Source organism: Malus domestica, chromosome 08, assembly GCF_042453785.1.
Source record: "Malus domestica chromosome 08, GDT2T_hap1".
Taxonomy (NCBI): Eukaryota; Viridiplantae; Streptophyta; class Magnoliopsida; order Rosales; family Rosaceae; genus Malus; species Malus domestica.
The window spans coordinates 5,881,683-5,906,607 of record NC_091668.1 but is presented as its reverse complement, the minus strand read 5'-3'; the positions used below and the strand labels follow the sequence as shown (position 1 = coordinate 5,906,607).

The 24,925-nt window shown below is 39.1% G+C and overlaps 1 pseudogene; it reads right to left on the bottom strand.

Annotated features, from left to right (window-relative positions):
* Positions 1 to 16,600: 16,600 nt before the first annotated feature.
* LOC139197989 (uncharacterized) lies at positions 16,601 to 23,348 on the bottom strand (annotated as a pseudogene).
* Between the last annotated feature and the right edge of the window lie 1,577 nt (positions 23,349 to 24,925).

Here is a 24,925-nt window from a genome sequence, read left to right as displayed (position 1 = left end):
CGAGTGAAGTTGAAGGATGGACTCATGTCATTCCGAAGAAACTGCACAAGAAGCATATGTCTTCTCCACAAGTGCACCAATCGAAAAGGGGGCAAAGCAGCTTTCGCCAACCTCCAAAGTGACGTGAAAGTGTTGAAGATGAGGAAATTTCGACACAAAGATCGACCATGTGCGATCTCTTCTTCTTCAAAAAATTATTCAGCTACTCGGTCAAGGCTCTTTGCTATAAAGATTGCGAGGAACACCTCTCCAGGCAACAACCATCTCTTCCACAAGTTCACCAATGGGAAATGGGGCAAAGCAGCTCCTGTCAACCTCCAAAACAATGTGAAAGTGTTGGAGATAATGAAACTTTGACACGAAGATCATCCATCCTCATCACGATATGTGACCTCTTCCTAGAAGACTTCTTCAACTACTCAGTCAAGGCTCATTGCTATGAAGATTATGAGGAACGACTCTCCTGGATCGATTGACAAACCAACGGAAGCTCCTTGTTCGCACTGGCATAAAAGGCGACACCAAAGCTCCTTGTTCGCACGAGCCTAAAAGGCGACAACTGAAGCTTCTTGTCCACACGAGCATAAAAGGTGACAACAAACGCTCATCGCCTGCACAATCCCAAGAGGACGACACTGAAGGGAAGATTCAAGACGTCTTCCACATCACGATCCAAGAAGACAAAGAAGACGAAATCCTCGAGGAAGATGTCACTGATGCACCATCATAGCTCAAAGACGGGGGGCAAGCCACGATTGATGAGTTCAAGGAGCTCAACTTAGGAACGAAAGAGGAACCCGAACCTATCTTCGTAAGTGCGCTGCTAAGTGCAAATGAGATAGAGGAACATTACCAACTGCTATTAGAGTACAAAGACGTCTTTACTTGGACATACAAGGAAATGCACGGCCTTGACCCTATCATCGTTGTGCATCGTCTTGCAGTTAAGCTTGGAACACGACTGATAAAGCAAACTCAAAGGCGCTATCGATCTGAGCTCATCCCACAAATTGAGGTTGAGATTGACAAGCTAATCGAAGCAGGCTTCATTCGAGAGGTGTAATACCCTAAGTGGATCTCCAACATTGTCATTGTCTTTAAGAAATCTGGACAAATAAGTGTTTGCGTAGACTTTCGGGACTTCAATGATGCTTGCCCGAAGGATGACTTCCCTTTGCTAATCATCGAAATCATGGTGGACGCAATCACTGGCCACGAGGCATTGTCATTTATGGATGGCTCTTCTGGATACAATCAAATTCGCATGGCTCCTGAAGACGAGGAACTAACAGCCTTCTGCACTCCAAAAGGTATCTACTGCTACAAGGTAATGCCCTTTGGTTTAAAGAACACTGAAGCTACTTATCAACGTGCAATGTAGAAAATCTTCAATGACATGCTGCACAAGAACGTAGAATGTTACATAGACAATGTGGTGGTCAAGACAAAGAAAAGATCAGATCACTTGAAGGATTTATGAATAGTGTTTGAAAGGTTGCGAAAATACAACCTCAAGATGAACCCGTTAAAATGTGCATTTGGCGTCACTTCTGGAAAGTTCCTCGACTTCATTGTCAAGCACCGTGGCATTGAAGTGGACCAATCAAAGATCAAGGCCATTCAAAACATGCCTGAGCCAAGAAACCTGCACGAGCTGAAAAGTCTACAAGGACGACTAGCTTTCATCAGACATTTCATCTCCAACCTTGCAGGGCGTTGTCAACCGTTCAGCCGACTCATGAAGAAGGATGTTCCGCTCGTATGGAACGAAGCATGCCACAATGCTTTTGAAAGCATAAAAAAATATTTATCAAGTTCACCTGTATTGGGAGCGCCTGTGCCCGGGAAGCCGCTCATATTGTACATCGCTGCTCAAGAAAGTTCAGTTTGAGCACTCTTGGCACAAGAAAATGAATCCCAGAAAGAATGAGCGCTTTACTACCTCAGTCGAACTCTCACCAACGCTGAGTTGAACTACTTCCCAATAGAAAAGATGTGCCTTGCCTTGGTGTTTGCCATCCAGAAGCTCAGGCATTACATGCATGCTTACACCATCCACCTGGTTGCTAAGGCTGACCCGGTCAAATACGTCATGTCCAAACCAGTTTTGACAGGGCGACTAGCTAAATGGGCGTTGCTTCTCAATCAATACGAGATCATTTACGTCCCAGTTAAAGCTGTCAAAGGACAAACGCTAGTAGACTTCCTTGCCGATCACCCAATCCCAACTGATTGGAAAATCTCAAACGACTTGCCTGATGATGAGGTGTTCTACGTCGACATCTTCCCGACATGGACAATGTTCTTCGACGGATCCGCACGAGCAGACGGAGCGGGGGCAGGAGTAGTATTCATGTCGCCACAAAGGCAAATACTACCTATTCCCTTCAACTAAGCGAACTATGCTCCAATAATGTCGCTGAGTACCAAACGCTGATCATCGGACTCCAAATGGCGATTAACATGGAAGTCACAACCCTTAAGGTATATGGCGACTCCAAGCTCATAATCAATCAACTCTTAACTGAATACGAGGTGAAGAAATATGATCTCGTCCCATACTTCCAACTGGCAACTCAACTACTACAAAAGTTTGAAGCCGTGACACTAGAACATGTACCAAGAAAATAAAATCAAATGGCAGACGCTCTCGCCAACCTAGCCTCGAGTATGACACTAGGAGAAGACGAAGCTGTAGACGTGCCAGTTTTCCAAAGATGGGTGATCCCGCTCGTTACTGAAATGTTACTAGATGATGCAAATGTCATCTCAGTACTTCCAGTCGACACTGAAGAGTGGAAACAGCCACTGATCGACTACTTGGAGCATGGAAAGCTCTCAGATGATCCTAGACACCGTTCTGAAATACGTTGATGAGCACCTCGCTTCCTCTACTACAAAGGAACACTCTACCGATGCTCTTTTGAAGGGGTACTTCTAAGATGCCTAGGTGAGGAAGAAGTCGGTCAAGCCATGGAAGAAGCACATTCAAGTGTATGTGGGGCACATCAGTTTGGACCAAAACTGCATTTCCAGCTCAAAAGAATGGGCTATTACTGGCTAAGCATGGTGAAGGATTTCCTAGAACACGCCAACAGGTGCCAAGCCTGCCAATTCCACTCCAACTTCATACATCAACCGTCTGAACAATTACACCCTACAACTGCTTCATGGTCATTCGACGCATGGGGATTAGACGTTGTAGGACCAATTACGCCAAAGTCATATGTAGGAGAAACTTACATCCTAGTTGCAACAAATTACTTCTCCAAGTGGGCTGAAGCCATACCCCTAAAGGAAGTCAAGAAGGAAATTGTCGTTCGTTTCATCAAAGAGCATATCATCCACCGATATGGTGTACGTCGCTACATTATCACTGACAATGGAAAATGGTTCTCCAACCGACTTGTGGACAAGCTCTGCGAGAAATACAAGTTCAAGCAGCATAAGTCTTCCATGTATCATGCTCAGGCCAACGGTCTTGCAGAAGCATTCAACAAAAGGTTGTGCAACCTCCTAAAGAATGTGATCGGTCAAATAAAGAGAGATTGTCACGAAAGAATAAACGAAGCACTTTAGGCATATAGGACAACACATAGGACCCCTACCCAAGCTACGCCTTATTCTCTCGTATATGGCGTGGAAGCTGTTCTACTGCTCGAAAGTCAAATCCCCTCATTAAGGATGGATATACAATAAGGCTTGATTGAAGAGGAAAATGCAAAGCTACGGTTTCAAGAGTTGGAAGCACTCGACGAAAGAAGGCTCGAAGCTCAACAACACTTGGAATGCTACCAAGCACGGCTATCCAAGGCATTCAACAAGAAGGTTCACCCAAGGTCTTTCCAAACTAGAGATTTCGTGCTCGCATTGCGTAGGCCTATCATCACAACTCACAAAACGAAAAGCAAGTTCACATCAAAGTGGGATGGACTTTACGTTGTACAAGAAGTTTACATCTGTTTGTACCATACTTGACCAATCCCGAAACTACCGAGCACCGGCCAACGCTATACTGTCAAGGACCCAGAAGAGTTCCCCTCCGACCAGGAGGCCAATCACTACTCGACACGTGTCAAGATTAGAAGCCAATCAGAGCGCAGCACGTGTCAACATCAAGAACCAATCATAACATGACACAACAAATCTGACGGGTTGACAGAAAAATAATAACCAGTCATTCATCATACCTGGATTTCTGGAGTTATACTGCTCCGAGGGATCTCCAATTTGGATATGTTGTAGTTCACGAGCTGAGGAACAACTTCAATGAAGAAAGCATACCGATCTGAACAAGAGAAAATGGAGTTTCGAAGCTCACAACAAATCTGACGGGTTGACAGAAAAATAATAACCAGTCATTCATCATACCTGGATTTCTGGAGTTATACTGCTCCGAGGGATCTCAAATTTGGATATGTTGTAGTTCACAAGCTGAGGAACAACTTCGATGAAGAAAGTATGTTGATCTGAACAAGAGAAAATGGAGTTTCGAAGCTCACAACAAGTCTGACGGATTAACAGAACATTGATGAACAGTTACTCATCATACTTGAATTTCTGAAGTTGTACTACTCCGATGGATCTCAAATTTGGATATGTTGTAGTTCACAAGATAAGGAAAAACTTTCATGAAGACGACTTTGCAATCTGAGCTATAGAGAAAGGTGTTATCTTGCATCCACTCAGGCTGATTAGTGGAAACGAAAAGCAATTCCACCAAAGAAAAGATGAAAAAGAGAGAAAAGCTACTAATTGCACTTGATCTTGTCTAGTCAATAGCATGCAGCATCAAACACACAAAAGTTGGAAATATTTTTAGATAAAGCATATACGAATGTGTGACATCGAAACAAGGATTCGTTACTTTGACAAATTAGTAACACGCGAGACACCTCATTCGGCAACTCTCTTCGCCTGAAGACTTGGGGGACTCCCACCATATGCTACTGCACCTTGATACTCGGCAGTCTCACAACCACTCAGTGACTTGGATTTTTCAAGTCTCCAACCGAGAAGTTTTCCTCACTCGGGAAATTAAGGGAACACTACCTCAAACTACATGCTTCACTCACAAAGCTTCAACAATACAGGTTTCAACAAAAGCAAAAATTCAAAGAACTTTATGAAGAAGGCTTTGGTGTATTTAACACAATATGTTGAAATGAAGCAAAGCTTATTTATTAATATTTTCGATAAGCCACAAATATGTACATATACATGAGTCAAAATAAACAAACAAAAGGGAGCCTTCACAAAGGTTGCTTAGAGGAAGTCTCAGCAGTCGGTAGAGCCCCAGAAAGAGAAAGCACCGGAGGGTGGTTATCCGGAGCCTCAGTACTTGACAAAACCCCAGAAGGAGGAGGCATTGGAGGTTCATCATTTGAAGCTTCATTACCAGGCACAGCCCCAGAGGACGAAGGCAATAAATGCCTTTGGAATAAACCCACAAATCGCTGATGATCAAGTAAAACCTTACCATCAGATTCCTTCATCTGGTCAAGCTTCCTCTTCATGTTTGTAGCATAGTCATGGGCGAGCCGGTGCAACTGCTTATTCTCATGCTTGAGCCCTCTAATCTCCTGTTTGAGACTCATCACTTCAGCAGCCAATGATTCAACTTGGCGGGTTCTAGCAAATAGGCGTTGGGCCATATTAGACACAGAACCTGCACACTGAACACTAAGAGCCAGAGAGTCCTTAACAGCCAACTCATCAGACCGTTTGGAAAGTAGTCTGTTATCTTTGGGAGTGAGAAGGTTCCTGGCCACCACTGCAGCGGTCATATCATTTTTCATCACAGAATCCCCAACGGTAAGAGGACCAGTAGAGGATATGAAGGATGGGCGCCATATGTTGTCTGGAGAAGGCGTGGCTATCTCTTCTCCAAGGTTCAAGTCAAAACGACGGTCGGAGGGTCCAGACATTTTCAAATGTGTTGAAGAAGGAAGAGGTCAGACAAATCAAGATCTTAGAAGTGCAAGAAATGTGCTTCTACTGGTAGAGATTCAAGTGTGCTGTGGAACTTAATGTCAGCCTCTATAAAAATTTGCACTCGACGGAGCTTCAGAAATCGAAGAGGCGTTTGCTTTCTCAAAAGCTGGGCTGCTCAGAGACCACGAGGGCCGATCTCAGAAATCGAAGAAGCACCTGCTTTTTCAGCCTCGTCAACACCTGTCACATGCACAATCAGCTTTGCGGAAATTACGGGCACTCTGTCGAATATTTCTGGTGAAGTAGAAAGCACGTGAATCTTACTGTTCAATCACCGCTCTCCATATGCACCATCAACTCCTCGGGTACCACATATAACTTTGTCAAAGATCTCTGACAAAGTTTAGGCACGAGAATTTCGAAGTTCCAGCTACCCTACTATTACCCATAAGGGTAAAGGAACAGCACCACTGCTTGACAACTGGAAAGTCCCTATGTGTGTCGACCTCCGTGTTTTGCGGCAAGACAGGTTGGCAAGAACGTCCAACCTTTACTCACATTCGAGAAAAGACTCCCAACATAATTACTTTCTAAAAAACCGGAGTAGCACCGCTTTCCGAATCTCGAGAGTCAGATTCTCGACGGGATTGCTTGTTCGAAAACCGAAGAGGCACAACTCTCAGAACTTCGAGAGCCAAATTTCCTTAGATAAAGCTTGTCTGTAATCTTCACACGTAACATCAGCTTTCCAGATACCACATACCACTTTTTCAAAGTGCTCTGACAAAATTAAAACACGTGAAGCTGGCAGCTCCCACTACATTGCTGTGACCAAGAAGGGTAAAGGAATAGCATTACTACTTGTTATTGGGAAATCCCTATATACATTGACCTCCCTCCTCAACGGACAGAAAAACCTGCAAAAATGCTCAACCCTTTCTCGCATTCGAAAAGGCACCCTCAACATAACCTTTCGAAATACTCAGCTTTATTTCCCCCCGATAATGCCTCAGCAAATAAGCCACACCAAGAACAAGAGTATCTCATATCATCAGGGTCGAAAGCAAGAGTATCCCATATCATGCTTTCTCCCTGTCTTTGTCTTTGTCCTTGTCCACACCTGCAGGACAAGGAGAAAGAGAGCAGTCAGTCGGAACCTGAAATCAAACCTCCAATTTGGAACTGACTGCCTGGAGCCTTTGCCTGGTTGCTTACTTAGCATTGCTCTCGAGTACTCATCCTCAACTGCTGTCAAGGTCACGAATTCCACCGGCAAATACCTCATGACAGTTGATCAGATATTGGCTCTTTACACTGAAGCTGCCAAGCGTGGATGAGTCACTATGAAGGAATGTTCTGAATGACCATTTAAATGCAAAGGTTGCACACCACTTCTGCCATGCAAAAGATTGAAGCAGAAGGTTCAACGGTGAGCTGAAACAGATCACTACAGCACGACACCTTTCCATACCACATTCATTATTCCGTCAACAGCAAAAGTATCCCATATCATCAAGGTCGAACGTACTCTAGATTTGATGGACTTGTTTTGACCCTCAAATTTTTGAGTCGGCCTTATACTCTGAAGGGCACCAGAAAACCCTTCAGCACAGTTCAAGAATAAGCCTGTGGAAAGTTACTTCTTCAAAAGCAAAAGTATCTCATATCATCTCTTATCCATTTGCTTCTCCTTATCCTGGCAGTTGAATGAGAGACAAGGAGAAGGAGAACAATCAACCGGAAGCCGAAGTCAAACCTCTGATCCTGGGTTGCTTACTTGGAAGTTTGACTGCTTACCTTGTCTGTCACCTCTTTCGGCAGATCTCCTAGCTCGGCGACTTGGGGGACTCCTACTATAGGGTTTGTATCGCACTTGACCAAGCCCGAAACTACAAGTAAGCTTCAAAGTGAAATTGATACATTACCTTGTGCATCTTCATCAGCTAAGTACACCATTCCCGGATGGAGGAAAGGTACTTCCAGAGAAGGGCAGATGAAGATCAGACCACACTTCGGTACTTAGAAGTTTCGTGATTACTCAAGGGATTGGATCTTGCAAGTCCCCAACCGAGGAGTTTCCCTCACTCGGGAACTTAGGGGAGCACTGTTTGTACCATACTTGACCAATCATGAAACTACCGAGCACCGGCCAACGCTATACTGTCAAGGACCCAGAAGAGTTCCCCTCCGACCAGGAGGCCAATCACTACTCGACACGTGTCAAGATTAGAAGCCAATCAGAGCGCAGCACGTGTCGACATCAAGAACCAATCATAACATGACACATGTCAATGTGACAAAGCTACAAGTTTTTCTATAAATAGGGGTCATTCCCCCACAATATGGCCTAATGCCATTTGTGTTAAATCATTCACAAGAACTCACTAAATTGAGAGCTTGATCCTTTGTACTTGTGTAAGCCCTTCACTACTAATAAGAACTCATCTACTCCGTGGACGTAGCCAATCTGGGTGAACCACGTACATCCTGTGTTTGCTTCTCTGTCTCTATTTATTTACGTACTTATCCTCACTAGTGACCGAAGCAACCAAGCGAAGGTCACAAAACCTGACACTTTCTGTTGTACCAAAGTCTTCGCTGATTTTGTGCAGGTGTCGAGTAGTGATTGGCCTCCTGGTCGGAGGGGAACTCTTCTGGGTCCTTGACAGTATAGCGTTGGCCGGTGCTCGGTAGTTTCGGGATTGGTCAAGTATGGTACAAACAACATCAATGACGCCTACCTAATCATGGCGGAAGACGGCTTGAGCATTAGCCCTATCAATGGGAGATTCTTGAAATGCTACTACCCATAAAGCAAACGCGCCACGCTCCTTGCCTGCACGAGCTGAAATTGCAAACGGTACCAAATGCTCATTGCCTGCACGAGTTAAAACTGCAAATGGCACCAAGATGCTCATGGCCCGCAAAAGTATAAAACGCATACGGCACACAAAAAAAAAAGTATTTAAACTACGTTATGACTTGATCTCTTCTTTGGAGGGGTACGTAGGTAGCTCGAACATTCAATTTTCGAGTTCAGTCACATCAAAATAAAAAATAAGGGTTTTATTAAATACTTAACTAATGAAAGTCAATCTTATTACAATTTCTTTGTACAAAAAAAAAACAACAACAACAAGAGGGAGTCTTCACAAAGGTTGATCAGGTGGCGCCTCATCACTCGGCGGAACTCCAAGAAGAAGAGGCGCCGGAGGTTGATTGTTTGAAGTCTCAACACTCGGTAAAACTCCAGATGATGAATGCAATAGGTGCCTCTGGAGTAAAGCCACAAACATCTGATGGTCACTCTGAATCCGACTTTTGAATTCCTGCAACTGGTCAAGTTTTCTTTTAATGCTCGTCGAGTAACTATTGGAAAGCATATGCAACTCTCTGTTTTCATGTTTAAGCCCTCTAATATCTTGCTTAAGACTCGCCACCTCAGTCATCAGTGACTCAACTTGACGAGTTCGAGCAAGAAGGCGTTGGCCCATATTTGATACAGAGCTCGCACACTTAACACTGAAAGCCATAGAGTCTTGAACAATCAGCTCATCAGACCGCTTGGAAAGGATCATGTTGTCCTTGGGGGTGAGAAGATTTCTAGCTACCACCGTAGCGGTTATGTCATTCTTCATCACAGAGTCCCCAACTGTAAGAGGACCAGCGGGGGATAAGAATGATAGGTGTCATATGTTGTCTGGAGAAGACATATCAACATCCTCCCCAACATTCAAATCAAGACGACGATCAGAGGGCAAGCCATTTGCAAAAAAATGATGAAGGAAGAAGAGGTCGGGTAAATCGAATTCTCAGAAATACAAAAAGAGGGAAATGCTTACAGACGGCAACTCTCTAAGTGTGTTTTTGAACACGATTAATGCCTCTATAAAAAGACAAGGCAACAGGGACTGTTTAGAAATCGAGGAGGCATCTCTCCCCGAATTTCAAAAGTTGGGCCGCTTGTTCAGAAATCGAAGAGGCAAAAATGCCGCTTGATCACAAATCGAATAGGCAATAAGGCCAATTGTTCAGAGATCGAAGAGGCACCGCTCTTCAAATTTTAAAAGTTCAGCTTTTCCGGATTTGTCAGCACCTTTCACACGCAACCTCAGCTTTCCAGAAATCACGCGCAACTTTGTCAAAGATTTCTGACAAAGTTGAAGACGCGTGAATCTTACTGTTTCAATTACCCATCGGTTGTCGACAAAAGTAAAAGTATAGTACCACTACTAGCTATTGGGAAATTCCTATATATGTTGACTCTTGTCCTCCATGGCAAGGCAGACCTGCAAAAATGCCCAACTCTTCCTCACCTCCAAGAGTACACTCCCAGCAGAGCCTCTCGAAATACTCAGTTTTCTTCCTCTCTGGGAATACCTCTGCAAACAAATGACACCAAAGCAAAAGTATCTCATATCATCAGGATCAAAAGCAAGAGTATTTCATATCATGCTTTTTCCCTATCTTTTCATTTACCCTTGCTCTTACCTGCAAGACAAGGAGAAAGAAAGCAATCAGTCGGAACATGAAATCAAACTTCTGATCTGGAATTGATTGCTAGGAACCTTTGCCTGATTGCTTACCTTGCATTGCTCTCAAGTACTCATCGTCGTTAAGAAGTAATGTTCTGAAGGACCATTTAAATGCAAAGGTTGCATTCTACTCCTGCATCATGGACAAATACTGCAAGAGATTAAAGCAGAAATATTAATGATGAGCCGGAACATATCACTATAGCACGACGCCCTTCCCTGCAGAACTGTATAACCCAGATGGAGGAGGCTAAATCAAAGCCAAGCTCGGCATCATTGCCCTAATCAAAGAGCTCGAGAAACTTCAACAAGCCTTTCGCTGGTACCATCGCCAAAGAGCAAAGCTTCGTTGTGCAACGCTGTCAAATCGCCACCACTTCTTCGAAAGCAAGAGTATCTCATGTCATGATTTCTCCTTATCCTTTTCTTTGTCTTTGTTCTTACCTGCAGGACAAGGAGAAAGAGAGCAATCAATAGGAACTTGAAGTCAAACTCCCAGTCAAGAACCGACTGCCTGGAACCCTTCTCTGATTGCTTACCTAGCACTGCTCTCGAAGTACCCATTGTTTCAACATCTTATGCTTCCAGATAAGATACCACATCTGCTCGAAGAACAGATAAGGCAAGGGAAAATGATACATTGAAGCATATGGAAACAAGCACAACAAAGCACATGCCGATTCATCCGCTACTTCTTTAAAAGCAAAAGTATCTCATATCATCAGGGTTCTAATCACTCTGGGTTTGGTGGACTCGTTTTGACCCTCAAATTCTTGGGTCGACTCTCTAGGCGTTGTGAGCTGCACATGCCGATTCACCACCCTTGAATCAAATTCAGTTCAAGATTAAGTTTGTGGAAAGTAAATTCAGACCTTCGGAGGAAACCAGAAAATCCTCCAACCTAGTTCAAGATCAAAGCTGTGGAAAGTCAACAAACGCAACAAAATACGTGCCGATTCATCCACTACCAAAACTAAAGATCATCTACCACATGAAACTCCTTGTGGTCCAATTTCATTCAAGATCAAGCCTTGACGGCCCTTGAAGAAATTTCAAAAAAAATAAAAATAAAAATAAAAATATTCAAGATCAAGCCTCAACGGCCCTTGAAGAAATTCCCCAGCCCAATTCAAGATCAAGCCTCAACGATCCTTGAAGAAAGTGTTCATCGTTCATCATCCGTTCATCCTAAGATCAAGCCCCAATGGCCCTTTTGGATCAACAACATCAACAAATCCACACAACTGTTCATCATAAGATCAAGCCCCGACGGCCCTTTTGGATCAACAACATCAACAAATCCACACAATTGTTCATCCTAAGATCAAGCCCCGACGGCCCTTTTGGATCAACAACATCACCAAATCCACACAACTGTTCATCCAAGATGAAGCCTCAACGGCCCTTGGATCAACAACATCCATAAATCAACATCTTATGGAGATCGAATGAGAGGATCAAGTTAAAAGAGATCATAACCCTACAAATCCATTAACACTAAAATTTTTCTTTGTACACGTTTGTTCTTGTTTCAAGAAATTTTCGTGTTCACAGTCATATACACGAGGATTAATGATGGAATGATTTCATAATTGGAACTGGATCCCCTCCGGATCCATCAAAACTGAGCCCACTAATTAATGAATCCGGACCGTTAAAATTTGATTAAATTACTACAATTATTATAACTTTTAGAGGGGCTCCCTGTTTGTAACATTTGGATCAAATTTCAACGGTCCGGATTCATTGATTAGTGAGCTCAGTTTTAAAGGATTCGAAGGGGATCCGGTTCCTTCATAATTAAGCAATTTCAGAGAAAATGCCATGCAACAAGGCACTAATGACCGAATTAGTATTGTATTGTACAGTGGATTAGGCTTGGGATTAGCAATGATAATTTAACTTTGTGGATTACAACTCTACTTTGTGATCATGCCTTAGCTTTTGATTTTGATTTTCTCCTTCATTTTTTAAGTCACGCACATAATTATACAAGTTAATTAATTATGTAAAGAAGTATTAAGCAAAGTAGTAAGTCCTAAAGTTGGAGAACAGGTAGGACCTCGACCTGGTATCTTTAATTATCTAATCACGATTAGGTGGTGGGTGCAATCAAAGAGCACTGCCCTTAATCCATAATTAAGGTTTAAGAGCATCTCTAAAGGAGTCATAGAAAAGCCCATATCAGCAACAATAGTAAACAAAGTATTTTCTAATCTAAATGTCAATTTTTATGTGGCATGATGTAAATTGACATCAAAATAGTGTTTAATACATCAATATCATTGGAAATATCGATGGATATATCGATACTATCGGCTGCTTTTGATGTAAATTTAAAATGAAACTTTATAATATGTCAAACATTAGTTTGGACTAAACATAAAAGTTTTTTCGATATTTAACAGATATATCGGAAATATCGACGAAATTTGACAATTTTAGCCTAAACTTTAGAGTTTCTCAAGTATGAGATGAAGTTTAGACTTCATCACCACATTAAGAATGGTTGCTGTCAAATTTGACTGCAACTTCAAATCTATTTTTCATGATTAATAAATGTTTTTTTTATCATTTGTATTATTATTTTTTGTTCTAAAAATAACTTATTACAATTAAAAAAATAAATAATGCCATAAATAATAGTTTAAATTTAACATATCGGTAGAGAACAAAATAAAAAAAAATCAAAGTGCTACATAAGCTATCAAATTTAAATTTTATATATTTAAAATTTAACATTTCCTTTAGAAATAGTCTAAGGTCCTCCCCACCCCGTTCCTCCCCCAGATCACAATTACAGTCGAAGTGGACAGTTTATTGCAATTTTGAAATAATTATACTAACGATATATTTAGTATTTAATTTAATATTAATCCTAATAGTTATATCACAATTATGTGGAACTTAATTGTGTCAATGTGTTTGATATACGGACACTGCTCTTTGTCGAATCACTAATCAATGATTAATTACTAATTATTATAAACCCATTAGTTATGCAAAATCAAACTAGGTGTACTCTTACGACTGCAAGAAAGATAAATTTTTATTTTAAATTTGGACTATTTCGTCAAATTATTTTATATTCAAAGGGTTCTTATATTTTTAATCTAAGAAAAATAGAAAAAATATTAAAAGAACGTTTGTAAGCGCTTTTAAAATGATTGAAAACGTTTTTGAAACCAATCCTTAATAAAAACACAAATGAATTATGAAAAAAAAGAAGACACTTTAAGTGTTCTCTAGAAGAAGCACTAACGAGGAAGCACTTCCAATGCTTTGGAAAACAAAAAACATTTGCTCTAGAAACATTTTCAATCATTTTAAAAACACTTCCGAACGAGTTCTAAGCTAACCCACTTAAAAGGAGAAAGCAAAATGAAAAGCACAATTGCATAAAATATAAGGAAAGGGAAGAAAGGTACAAAAGGAAAATGGTAGTTGAATTGAAAATTTTGAAAAATTAGAGCAGGGTGAATAAAAAATTGACATGTCATTTTCTGATGAATATATCAGTTTTTTGGTCAAGTTTCTGATTGGTCTAAACCATCCAATTATGCACTGTCAACGTGCAGCCCTTGAGCATTTTCTGGTGGGGATTTATGCTGTCCATGTTTTTCCCAATCCCATTTTTTTTCTATTCATGCTAATAACTTTCTGAGGATCCAAACAGTCCAAGTTCATTGTAGTTCTTGTTGCTGATGGAAACTGGACAACTATAATATGTAGAGTTTATATAATATTGTTTAAAATTTTAATTACTGTTTTAATCAAGTCACCAAACACTACCCTTTTGTTAGAATATAAACAAGATGCGACTATAATTTTTGTGTTGTTAGTGTACGAGTGCGGGTATAATCTTGTAGGAGTGCAAAAAATGATTTTGTCGTTCATAAAATTTGTAATAAAAGCTTTCTCAGCAAATTAAAGACTAGATATCGCTGGACCAAAAGATCATAATCTAAAAAGTTAAATGTCTTCCTTTTTGGCATTTTGGCTGAAGGTACATGGTGCCAAGATTGAAGAAACCAAGCTAGGTCAAGTAAATTTGGTTTCTTTTGCCTAAATTATTGGGTGATGGCCAAAGTCAAGCTCAAAACATAATCTAAAACAAAAAAGGATTCTGGTAAAAAAAAAAAAATATATATATATATATATATATATATTTCAAATGTTTTAACTGTAACATCATAATTTATATATTTTTAAACAAAAATTTAACGATTAAAATAAATTTACTTGAACTAGCCTGGTGATGGATGCAAGTGATGGATGCATGGAAATTGCTAGCTTGGTGATGGATGCATGGAAATTGTTGAAAGAGTTGTCGTAGACCTAGCAAATGAGTTATGTTTTTTGTGTTTGTGTGTGTTTTTTTTGTATTATACTCATTATCTTAATGGATATTATCATGTGAAATCTATTATCTTAACATATTCTTAACAGGTAAATTGATAACAACCCGACACATTAACGGATCATTTCGCATTGAGCTAATAAATCATGCAAGAAATTACCACGTCAAAGTTGCAGTGAAAGAGTTGAGCGATGACGAAATTAGAGCGGGTCCCACAAATGGTTTAACAACTTTTGTTGCCTCATTCTGTTGCATGAATTAGGTGACTTTGTCCATTTCTGAATCGTTCAAACAACGAAACAACGTATTCGTCCTCTCAGGAATCAGGACCATTTGTTCTGGAATATTAGTATTATTCCATCAAGTTACTTGCTCTTCGGAGAATGAACAATGGAAACGACTGTCGTTTTCAAGAACAAAAAAGAGCATAGGAATTTACTATCCTTTGGTTTTACTTCGTGGATCGATTTTTATTCTTTTAAATTTATTATTATTGGAGAAAATTACAGCAATGATTCCTCAATTTTAGTCAAATCGGAATAATGATTCTTTGACTAAAAATCTATGACCATTGATCTTTTAACTCATCAAAACGTGCAGTTATGATAATTTTCATCAACTCAATTAAAACTTTCGTCAAAATTAGTTCCATGTCATGCATGTGACGCTGAATCAAGAAGTAAATATGGAAAACTAAATGAGAAAATTGTAAAAATGGCACCTCAATTTTAACTCAATTGGAGAAATGATTTCCCAATTTTAAACCAATTGAAGCAGTAGTCCCTCAACTTGAACCAAATTGTAGCAAGGATTCTTCCAACATGATTCATTTTGACGAAATGTCTTTTGAGTTAAGAGACCAATGATCATGAATTTTAAGTTGATGAGTCATTACTCTAATTGGTTAAAATTGAGAGACTATTGCTACAATTTCTTCTTATTATTAAGAAGAGAGAGTGATTTGAAACTACTACAATAAATTAGGAGATGAAGAAGTTTCGAGTCTGAAACGCATGAATAGAAGCCCAACACTCTATCCACATATTGGATCACATGCGACTTCTTCGATCGATAAATCACAAAGTTTTTTCAAACTTGGACGCTCCATGATGGCGTTATTTCATATTTTTATCAGTCATCACGTGGATAAAATGATCAGAAAAAATATATTTTAGTTGCAAGAAGACCAATTGGGATTTGAGTTGATAATTGGAAGAAGACCAGCAAACAAGGAAAGAATTCCTGTCGGGGCAGCTGAGAATGATTCGAGCCGTAGGAAGGGAAACTCTCACGTATATAGTTTTTTTTTTTCTTGAGTTTGTGTGCTTGAAGAGGTGGTGTTTATGCTTGGTGTGGTAACGTACGTGATTAGAGACTAGATCGATCATTACCAAAGAGCAATGTACCAGTCGGACGACCCGAAAGTGCTTTCCAACATGTAGCATTGTTGTGGAGCATTGTTGTGGAGCAGTGTTTTTCAACACTAAGTGGGAACAACAGGAACGCGTACGTTTTAAAACGGGTAATGTGAGTGCTTGACAGGGGTAACGTATTGGTCTGAGATGCCAAGTTAACAACTTTGAGAGAGCAATGTACTACAGATGCTGCGAAACTTCATGTATCACGACACGTCAAATTACCTAGTCAAACGAAAAAGAAAACTTGAATAAACCCCGGAAGCCCACCACAATGTAAAAGCGAAAGAGTCGATATACGATGTGGAAAAAGATGAAAACATCTTTGTGAGGGCCAGTAGGTATCATGAGATTCGAAACAGCTTTGGCTAAGTTAATGACAGCAAATCATCGTTAAGTAATGTCATTGTCCACATCAAAAGGGAAGTCTTTCATCCACACTAATGGAATCATCAAATCATTGAGAGAGCTTTTGTGAAGCTTCCCATTAGAACAGATTTTGGTGCTTTAATTTTTCTTTAAAAAAATAGTTAAAGGAAAAAAAAATCAAACCTTAAATTCTGTATGAAAAGATTGTAAAACTTTGGTGACCTCGTATGTCAGCTTCCAGCGACTTTCTCGCGGCTGAAAACGCTTAAATGTCACTGGAGATGGCTGCCGTGCTCGAGGAGACTGCTAAAAAATTATGATCACCCACGAGACTAGTTTGTCTTTCTTCGTCACGATTCCACTACTGCTCCTGCACAACAGAAGGAAGCAAGTGCTTTCAAATCATCAAAACTGCATCTATCAACGTAGATATCTGATATGAGTCATCTGACCAAAATAGGCTCATAAAAGTTCCCTAGCAACTAACAATTAACCCACTAACGCTATTGTTTGTTGAAAAAAGACAAACGGGTGAACTTTGGAAAGCACAAGGATGGGATGAGGCGCCTACATAGTACCTAACGCAAGTGATTAAGTTGAAAAGATTTTTATTTCAGATTTGCTTCCTATTTGGGTGTTTTAAAGTTTAATCAAACACGTATACTAACTGAATTTCGCACTTGGCAGAATTGTAGATGACACCAGGTCTATACATCTGTAACGAGAAATAGTGACACAATGTATCCACTGATGACACGGCAACGCTTGTTCTCCTGGGTTTCCGACGTTGCAGCCCAATTTACTTATTGCAGACTTTTGACCAAACACAGAAGTTAAATGAAAAATGTAACAAGCCCTTCTAATAAGCATTGGAATCCAGCAACTGAAAGCATGGAAGACGAGAACACTATTTTGATCAATTTCAAGGGTAGCGATTTTCGCAGTTCACTACTGATCATCTGCACTCCAAATTCGATATTTGACAATTTTTCTCGTGATTGGAGGCTAAACGAGGAGTGCTTCAATCACTAGCCTTGAAAGTTCAGACTTTGGCTTAGAAAAACCTAATCACTAATGTGTAATGATGATAAGGACATTTACCTTTGGGGTCGAAGATTCATCGTTTGTAGAATGCAAAGTAGAAGTGACAAGGTTTAGGCCTAAGAACTTGGAACACATTATACAGTACACAGGGGGGCTGTTCATGAGTTGATGAAAATGCTGGCTTGAACAGCCGAAAAAGCAGTGGCATTTTAATCTAGGTTATCAAGTTAGTTAAACTTTTCGACCAAAAAAAAAAGTTAGTTAAACTTACAAGGATTGTCAGTTAAATGGCATGGCACTATATCAACGCTTTCTCTTCCGCTTGGAGTTTTTACTTGTATCACTTTTGGGGTCTGGTACTTTTTTGTGAAGATAACTTGGCCCCAACAGCGCAACTCCACAGAGCTCTCTCGACATCTGATGGGGTGAAGGTCTCACCTTCTATGCTCAAGTCCTGCAGATATTTCCAACAGATACTTAAAAGTGGAGCAAAATCCATGTAAATGTAAAGCTCCATCAGCTCAATCACTTGTATGATTAACTTGAAATACAAGGCACTTGCATGATCAAAAGTCGACTCTGCTTAACAACATGCTAATGAAATGAACAGAACATACCAATTTTCTTACATTGAACATTATAATTGAACACCGCACACTAAACCGTTATAAAGAATGCCTACAGTTAATGTGATAACAGTTTTGCAAGCCCCGAGAAAGTCTTCAAATCGAGAAGATTGTATATGCGCCCTCTCATAATCATCTCATCGCACGAGCAGCAAATAACGGGTAAATAGGAAAGGGAACACTATACAACTGCCGCAATAGAGAACTTTTGCCCCACACCGCATCACATTACATTACGGTAGGAAACACACACTAATTATGATTAGGAATGGGCAAATACTTATTGGTTATGGGTAAACGCGGTTACCCGTCCATTTAAATTAAACGGTTACGATTATGGGTAACTGTTTAGATAAATAAACGGTTATAGGTATAACCGTTTACCTGCGAAATTTAAATGGGCGGTTATGGGTATTAACCGCGGTTATAAACGGGTAACCGTTTACCCATTTATTTTATATATGTAAAACTAACACAAACCATGTTCTTGATTTAATAATACTTAGCACCCAATAAATTAGCAAGGAATTCATCGGTCATTCTCTCAATAACACTGCTACATGAATGATGATTCTCATCATCAAGGAATTCGTCAAATTAATTTAAATTCTTTGCGGGTAACAGTGAAATTGACAGAAATGTTTTGACAGAAATTTCTAAACAATTTTTGTAACCCAATAATACTTAGCAAATATTATATTTACCTTCATTGGTAACAGTTAAAAATATCGTCCGTAAACTATTATTTCAATTATTGAAATGATATAAGAACTTAAAAAATTAAAATACGGAAATGTATGTACCTATAACGATGTTTAATTGTCAAAAAAAAAAAAATTAGGACAATTTTTTTTTTAATTTTCAAGTTGTTAAAAAACATGTAGACTGGTGAAAAAAGAGGTAATGGTAAAAAAAAAAGATAAACGGGTTAAAAAGGGTAAATGGGTAAACGAGTATTAAACGGTTACGGTTAAATGTGTATGTGGTTATGGGTATGGTTAACCATTTATAAACAGTTATGGGTATGGGTATAACCGTTTAGGCAATTACCCAACGGGTAAACGGTTATGTGGGTATGAGCATAAATGGTTATGTGTAAATAACCGTGGTTACCTGCCCGCCATAACCGTTGCCCATCCCTAATTATGATATTGAATTACATAATATACAATAGGAAACAATCACCTAGAAGAATACGGAGTCAAGGGTTCTATTCTAACAGTATGCTCACAGTTTAACTCATGTACTAGCAATCTAACAATCGTCGAGTAATTTTCGATGTAAAACAAATCAGGAAGAAACTGACTGACCTTTGCTTTCTTGTTTGGATGTGTTTTTAAAACGACTGAAATCACTTTTAGAAAAAATATTTTTGGTTCTAAAAGCACTGTAAGTGCTTTCTACGAGAAGCACCAATTATGTGCTTCTTTCAGTAAGCAATTTTAAGTGTTTTTTTTCAGGATTTACGAGCATTTTTACTAAAGATTATTTTAAAAAATATTTTCACTAAAAGCGATTTCGGTCATTTTAAAAGCACATTCAAACGAGCTCTTGTTCGCGAATAAGAGGTACTACTTAGAGCACCTCCATCGTGGGAAACCACCCCTAGGCTATTCACTATTTAATCCACTTAGTGAACAATAACTGCCCTTAATAAACAGTAACTGTCTTTTGCATCTCCACCGTTGCACTTGAATAGCCTTGGCAATAGGCAATAAAATATTTTTTTTTAAAGAATAGAAAATCATTTTATTTGTAATTTCGGATAAGATTTTTAATCGTTCTCGTTGCGCCACGTGTCATTATCTGAAAAGACAATTATTGGTGATGGATTTCGATGAGATTTTTATCCAATGCCGTCGTGCCACATGTCGTTACCTTTTCAGAATCTTTAAGGATAGATTTCGATCAAATTTTAAATCGTTCTCGTTGCACCACATGTCATTATCCTAAAAGATAATTATTGGTGATAGATTTCGATAAGATTTTTATCTAATGCCGTCGTGCCATGTGTCGTTACCTTTTCAGAATCTTTGAGGATAGATTTCGATCAGATTTTTAACGAATGACGGCATGCCACGTGACACTATCTACAACCTAATCCTTTCTGAATCCTCTATATAATCCATCATCCATCATCTGAAATCTCACTCCAATTTTCTTAAGATCTCTATCATTATTCATAGTTTCTATTTCCTTCTTCACCAAAATCAAAATTTGTATCATTATTCATAGTTTCTGCTTCTTTTTTACAATATCTTTTTCTTCAAGGATGATGTGGGAAATCGATTAGCAAGATGAAGAATTGTTTAACCAATCAGAAGGAATTTTCAATTCCAGGTGGCCCAAAATGAGATGGAAGAGGATGAGGAACGTAGAAAAAGAGATGACGAAGCAAGAATGGCCAGAGCTTCACATCCCGTCGAGTCATCCAAGTTGTGGCTCAGATCTCCAAGCCCAGCTGTTTCGGAAACATTGATAGAAGCAGGCAATGACGAGGTGAGGAGCTCTTAGACGATTATTTTGTTCGTAACAGTGCATTTCCTGATACGTACTTCAGATGTCGTTTTAGAATGGAACGACATTTGTTCAACAAAATCATGATTGCTATTTGCAACCATGATTCTTACTTTGTGCAAAAGAATGATGCTTTTGGTGCGATGGGTCTCATTCTTGAGCAAAAAATTACTGTTGCGATGTGAATGCTTGCGTATGGAGCATCTGCAGACAAAGTGGATGAGATAGCGAGGATGGGGAAATCAACCATTCTTGAGTCCCTGATGAGGTTTTGCGGAGCAATTGAATATATCTACATCGTAGAGTACCTCTGAAAACCTACTAACATGGACCTGCAAAGGTTTCTGAAGAAGGTCAAGATGCGAGGTTTTTCTGGAATGATTAGAAGCATTGATTGTATGCACTGGACATGGAAAAACTGTCCAAGTGCATGGCAAGGGGCTTATAGGAACAGAAAATGAGCACAAATTATCATTTTGAAGGCGATGACATCTTTTAATACATGGATTTGGCACGCTCTTTTTGGGGTTCAGGGAGCTCAAAATGACCTCAAAGTCCTTACCCAATCCTTAGTGTTCAACGATGTCCTGCAAGGAAATGCACCAAAAGTGATGTACTGCGTCAACGGACATATGTACGATGAACCATACTATTTAGCAGACGGCATTTACTCAAGGTGGCCATCATTTGTCAAAACAGTGCCACGTCCGCGAAGTACAAAGGAAAAACATTTTGCAAGCTGTCAGAGGGGTGCAAGAAGGATGTGGAGCGTTGTTTTAGTATCCTACAAGCTTGATGGGCGATTGTCAGGGGTGTTACGAGAATGTTTGATGTAAAGTTGCTTCGATCCATCATAATGATGTGCATCATTCTTCACAACATTCTTGTGGAAGATGAGTACGATTATGATGTTGTTGATGAATATGAGCCAGACACGGTGAACAATTCAGGAACACGTATAAATTGTGCTCATGACGCTACCGAAGAACCTGTGCAACATGAGTCATTAGTCATTCTATTGGAAAAAAAATTGGATTGAAACTTTGAGAGAAAGATAGGAATGTGGTTGAAAGTAGTTGAGAAAAACTGAAATTGTGGTGTAAGGTAGAAGATAATGAGAAAGTATTTATAGAAAAGTAAAATCAAATTTTTAAAAAAATTTCAAATATTTTTTTTCGGATTTTTATTCATTTAAAAAAAATTAGTCAACAAATTAATCTCTGTCGTTGGATTAAAAAAAATTGAATTCCAACACTCTAGATTGTGCCACGCCCACGTGGCACAACGGTAACATATCTGATTTTTAAAATTGTTTTTTTTTTAATTTATAAGAGCGAATAATGTGGACCGTTAATCTCAGATCCAACGACTGATATTAAATAAGGTTTATTTATTTATTTTTCGTTGGAAATCCAATGGTACAAAAATTGTTGCCATTGAAATCCAACGGACGAGGGGAAACCACGTGGCTTCCTAATGGTAACATTTCTCAATAGGCCGCGAGCCCCAATTTCCGAAATCTTGTCGGACGACGCACGTTTGAGCGCCACGCGCCTGATAGAAAAAAAAAATGTGGCTGACGTCTGGACGATGTCAGCCTTGTGTCAGAATGCCTTCGAGCTATTGGGCTAGCAACTCGTGCCAGGCCTCTCCCTCAGGCCGGGCATGTCCCTCGGGCTGCCACACACTGGACCAAATCCGTCGGGCTCTCTGGCCCTGTTCACCCCATTTTCCCTCAGGCTCTAGCACATGCTGAAGCTGCTCTTAAGTGTATGGTCTATGGAGTTTCCAAGAGCTGCAACCATAGCCTTTCACCATTCCAAACACAAACATTAATTTCAAAATTATACAGCAGAAATTACTGAAATCAGAAGCAACTAACACAAAAATCAACAGCTAGAAACCCCAAATTATTAAATCACCTCGTCGGACATGAAAGGCGCCACCTTGGGCACATAAGCTACGACAACGGCGGAGGCAGTGGCCGAACCCACGCCCTTGAGAACCATGAGCTTAGAGATGGCCTTCGAGATATCCGGAAGTGATCGAACACCTTTTCGGAGGCCGATTTCACCACGAAATCATCCAAGGCTGAAACAAAATCCAACATACATGGCCTCAAATTCCGCAATTTTACATCCAAATTAGTACAAGATTACTATATGCATAGAAGAAATCAAGAGAGAGTGAGACAGGGTCAGAGGGATAGAGGATGAGGCACCTTCATTTGCTGTTGTTGTTTCTCTCGCTTACGGCGTTTGCCTGTTTGGTTGGGCGGTGGAACGATTCCCGGTACACCCGCCTTTTTATTTTTATTTTTCTTTTTGAACAAAAGATGTTATCTATTTGGAAAAATGATCATCGGATCCTTTTCTTGAGGATATGGAGGATTCTGTGATTGTGATCGTTCATAGTACATAGGATGGTCAGAAATTATTTTAAAATTTAAATTAAATTTAAATAGTACCTAACGAAAACTAACCGCACGATGTACGATGAACAATCACGGGATCCTCAGGAAAATGATCCAGCGAGAATCTTTCTCCATCTAAATGGGGGGCCGACTTAACCTCACAATATGTTAGTAATAATATAATTCAAATTCGTATTCGCTTTTTACGAGAACTGAACTTACTTATATGTGAAGAAGAATATCACTAGATCACCTGACTTTTTAATTTAATTTCTGCCTTTTTTTTTGGTCTTAAATCTTCATGGATTTCCAAACGGGTCCATAGGGTTGGGCCAAGTTGACCCATTTTGTATTAGGCCCAGAGATAAAAATTTAGTTTTGGTAACACACACCGGCCCAATGTACAAAGGGTATGCTTTCATAATACTAAATTACGTTTCTCATTAAATTTTCAAAAAAATAGAAATAAAAATTCACAAGAAAAAACCACATACATATTTTATAAAATAATGTTATCTAAAATAAGTAAAATTAAAATAAACAAAAATGTAAAACAACAAAAAAGAGTCAATTGTCATACATGTAGGCGCGTGGCAAGAGACTAATGTTTAGAATTAAAAAAGACGTCACTTCTTACATACGACGCCATTCTATCAAAGGGTGTGAATGACGTAGTAATTTGATGATGAATATCTTATTTTAAGGAAAATTAGAGCCAAAGGATTGCATATTCTTGCCTTTGTTGTCGGACTCAAAAACCTTAATCTTGGCTTGGTCTTTACATGACGAAACTCAAATCACAAATGTTTGACTTTTTACATAATGAGTTAGTTCTTTTTCAATGACGACTTGCCATTATTTTATTGTATAAATGTCATTATCTGACCAATATATTTTCTTTATCATCATCATTATTATCATTTAAACATTATTTATAAAACAAAATTCATTCGATTTGGATACCATTTAGTCATCCATGTTAATCAAATAAATTGACGATTAATCACGAGAAAACTACTTGTTTTCATAAATGTTTATATGTCAACACATATACTAAACAGTCTCTAAATGAATTTTCTAGATATAATATTTAAATAATGATAAAGAAAAAAAAGATTATGATTTATGAAAAATGTACAATAAAATGATCTATATCGTCATTAAATAAAGAACGACTCAATCTTTTGGCAAAATATAAAGAGTAATGCTAGGGAGACTAAATTTGTAGACTAAAATTGCAAACTAAATTATATGTCATCAATAGAAAATGAACATGTTTATCAACATTTACGTAATAATCCACTCATCAACTTCCATGTCATTTAATTTACAAAATTTAATTTACAAATTTAGTCCACATAGCATTACTCAAATATAAAACATCACCAACATGTCATGGCATGCAATGCATTATGCAAGTGACAAACAACTCCAATGCCAACCGTTGGAGATCCTCTTATGCAAGTACCTTGCTGAATTCTTCAGCCAATTATTTTTTTAAGCGCTATGGAATATTCGATATTTTCGTGTTTTTATCGTTAAATCTTAATTTTTGTATTTTTAACCAAAATTTAATTATTAAGGACCCCAAAAACATCCCTTCTTCAACGCTTACGTACACTTTTTGTATTTTTTTTAAGGGGGACAACTGGTGGCAAACTATGATTATTCACTCATTTCGGACCAGAGGGACTATGGGGAATTTTTCCTTG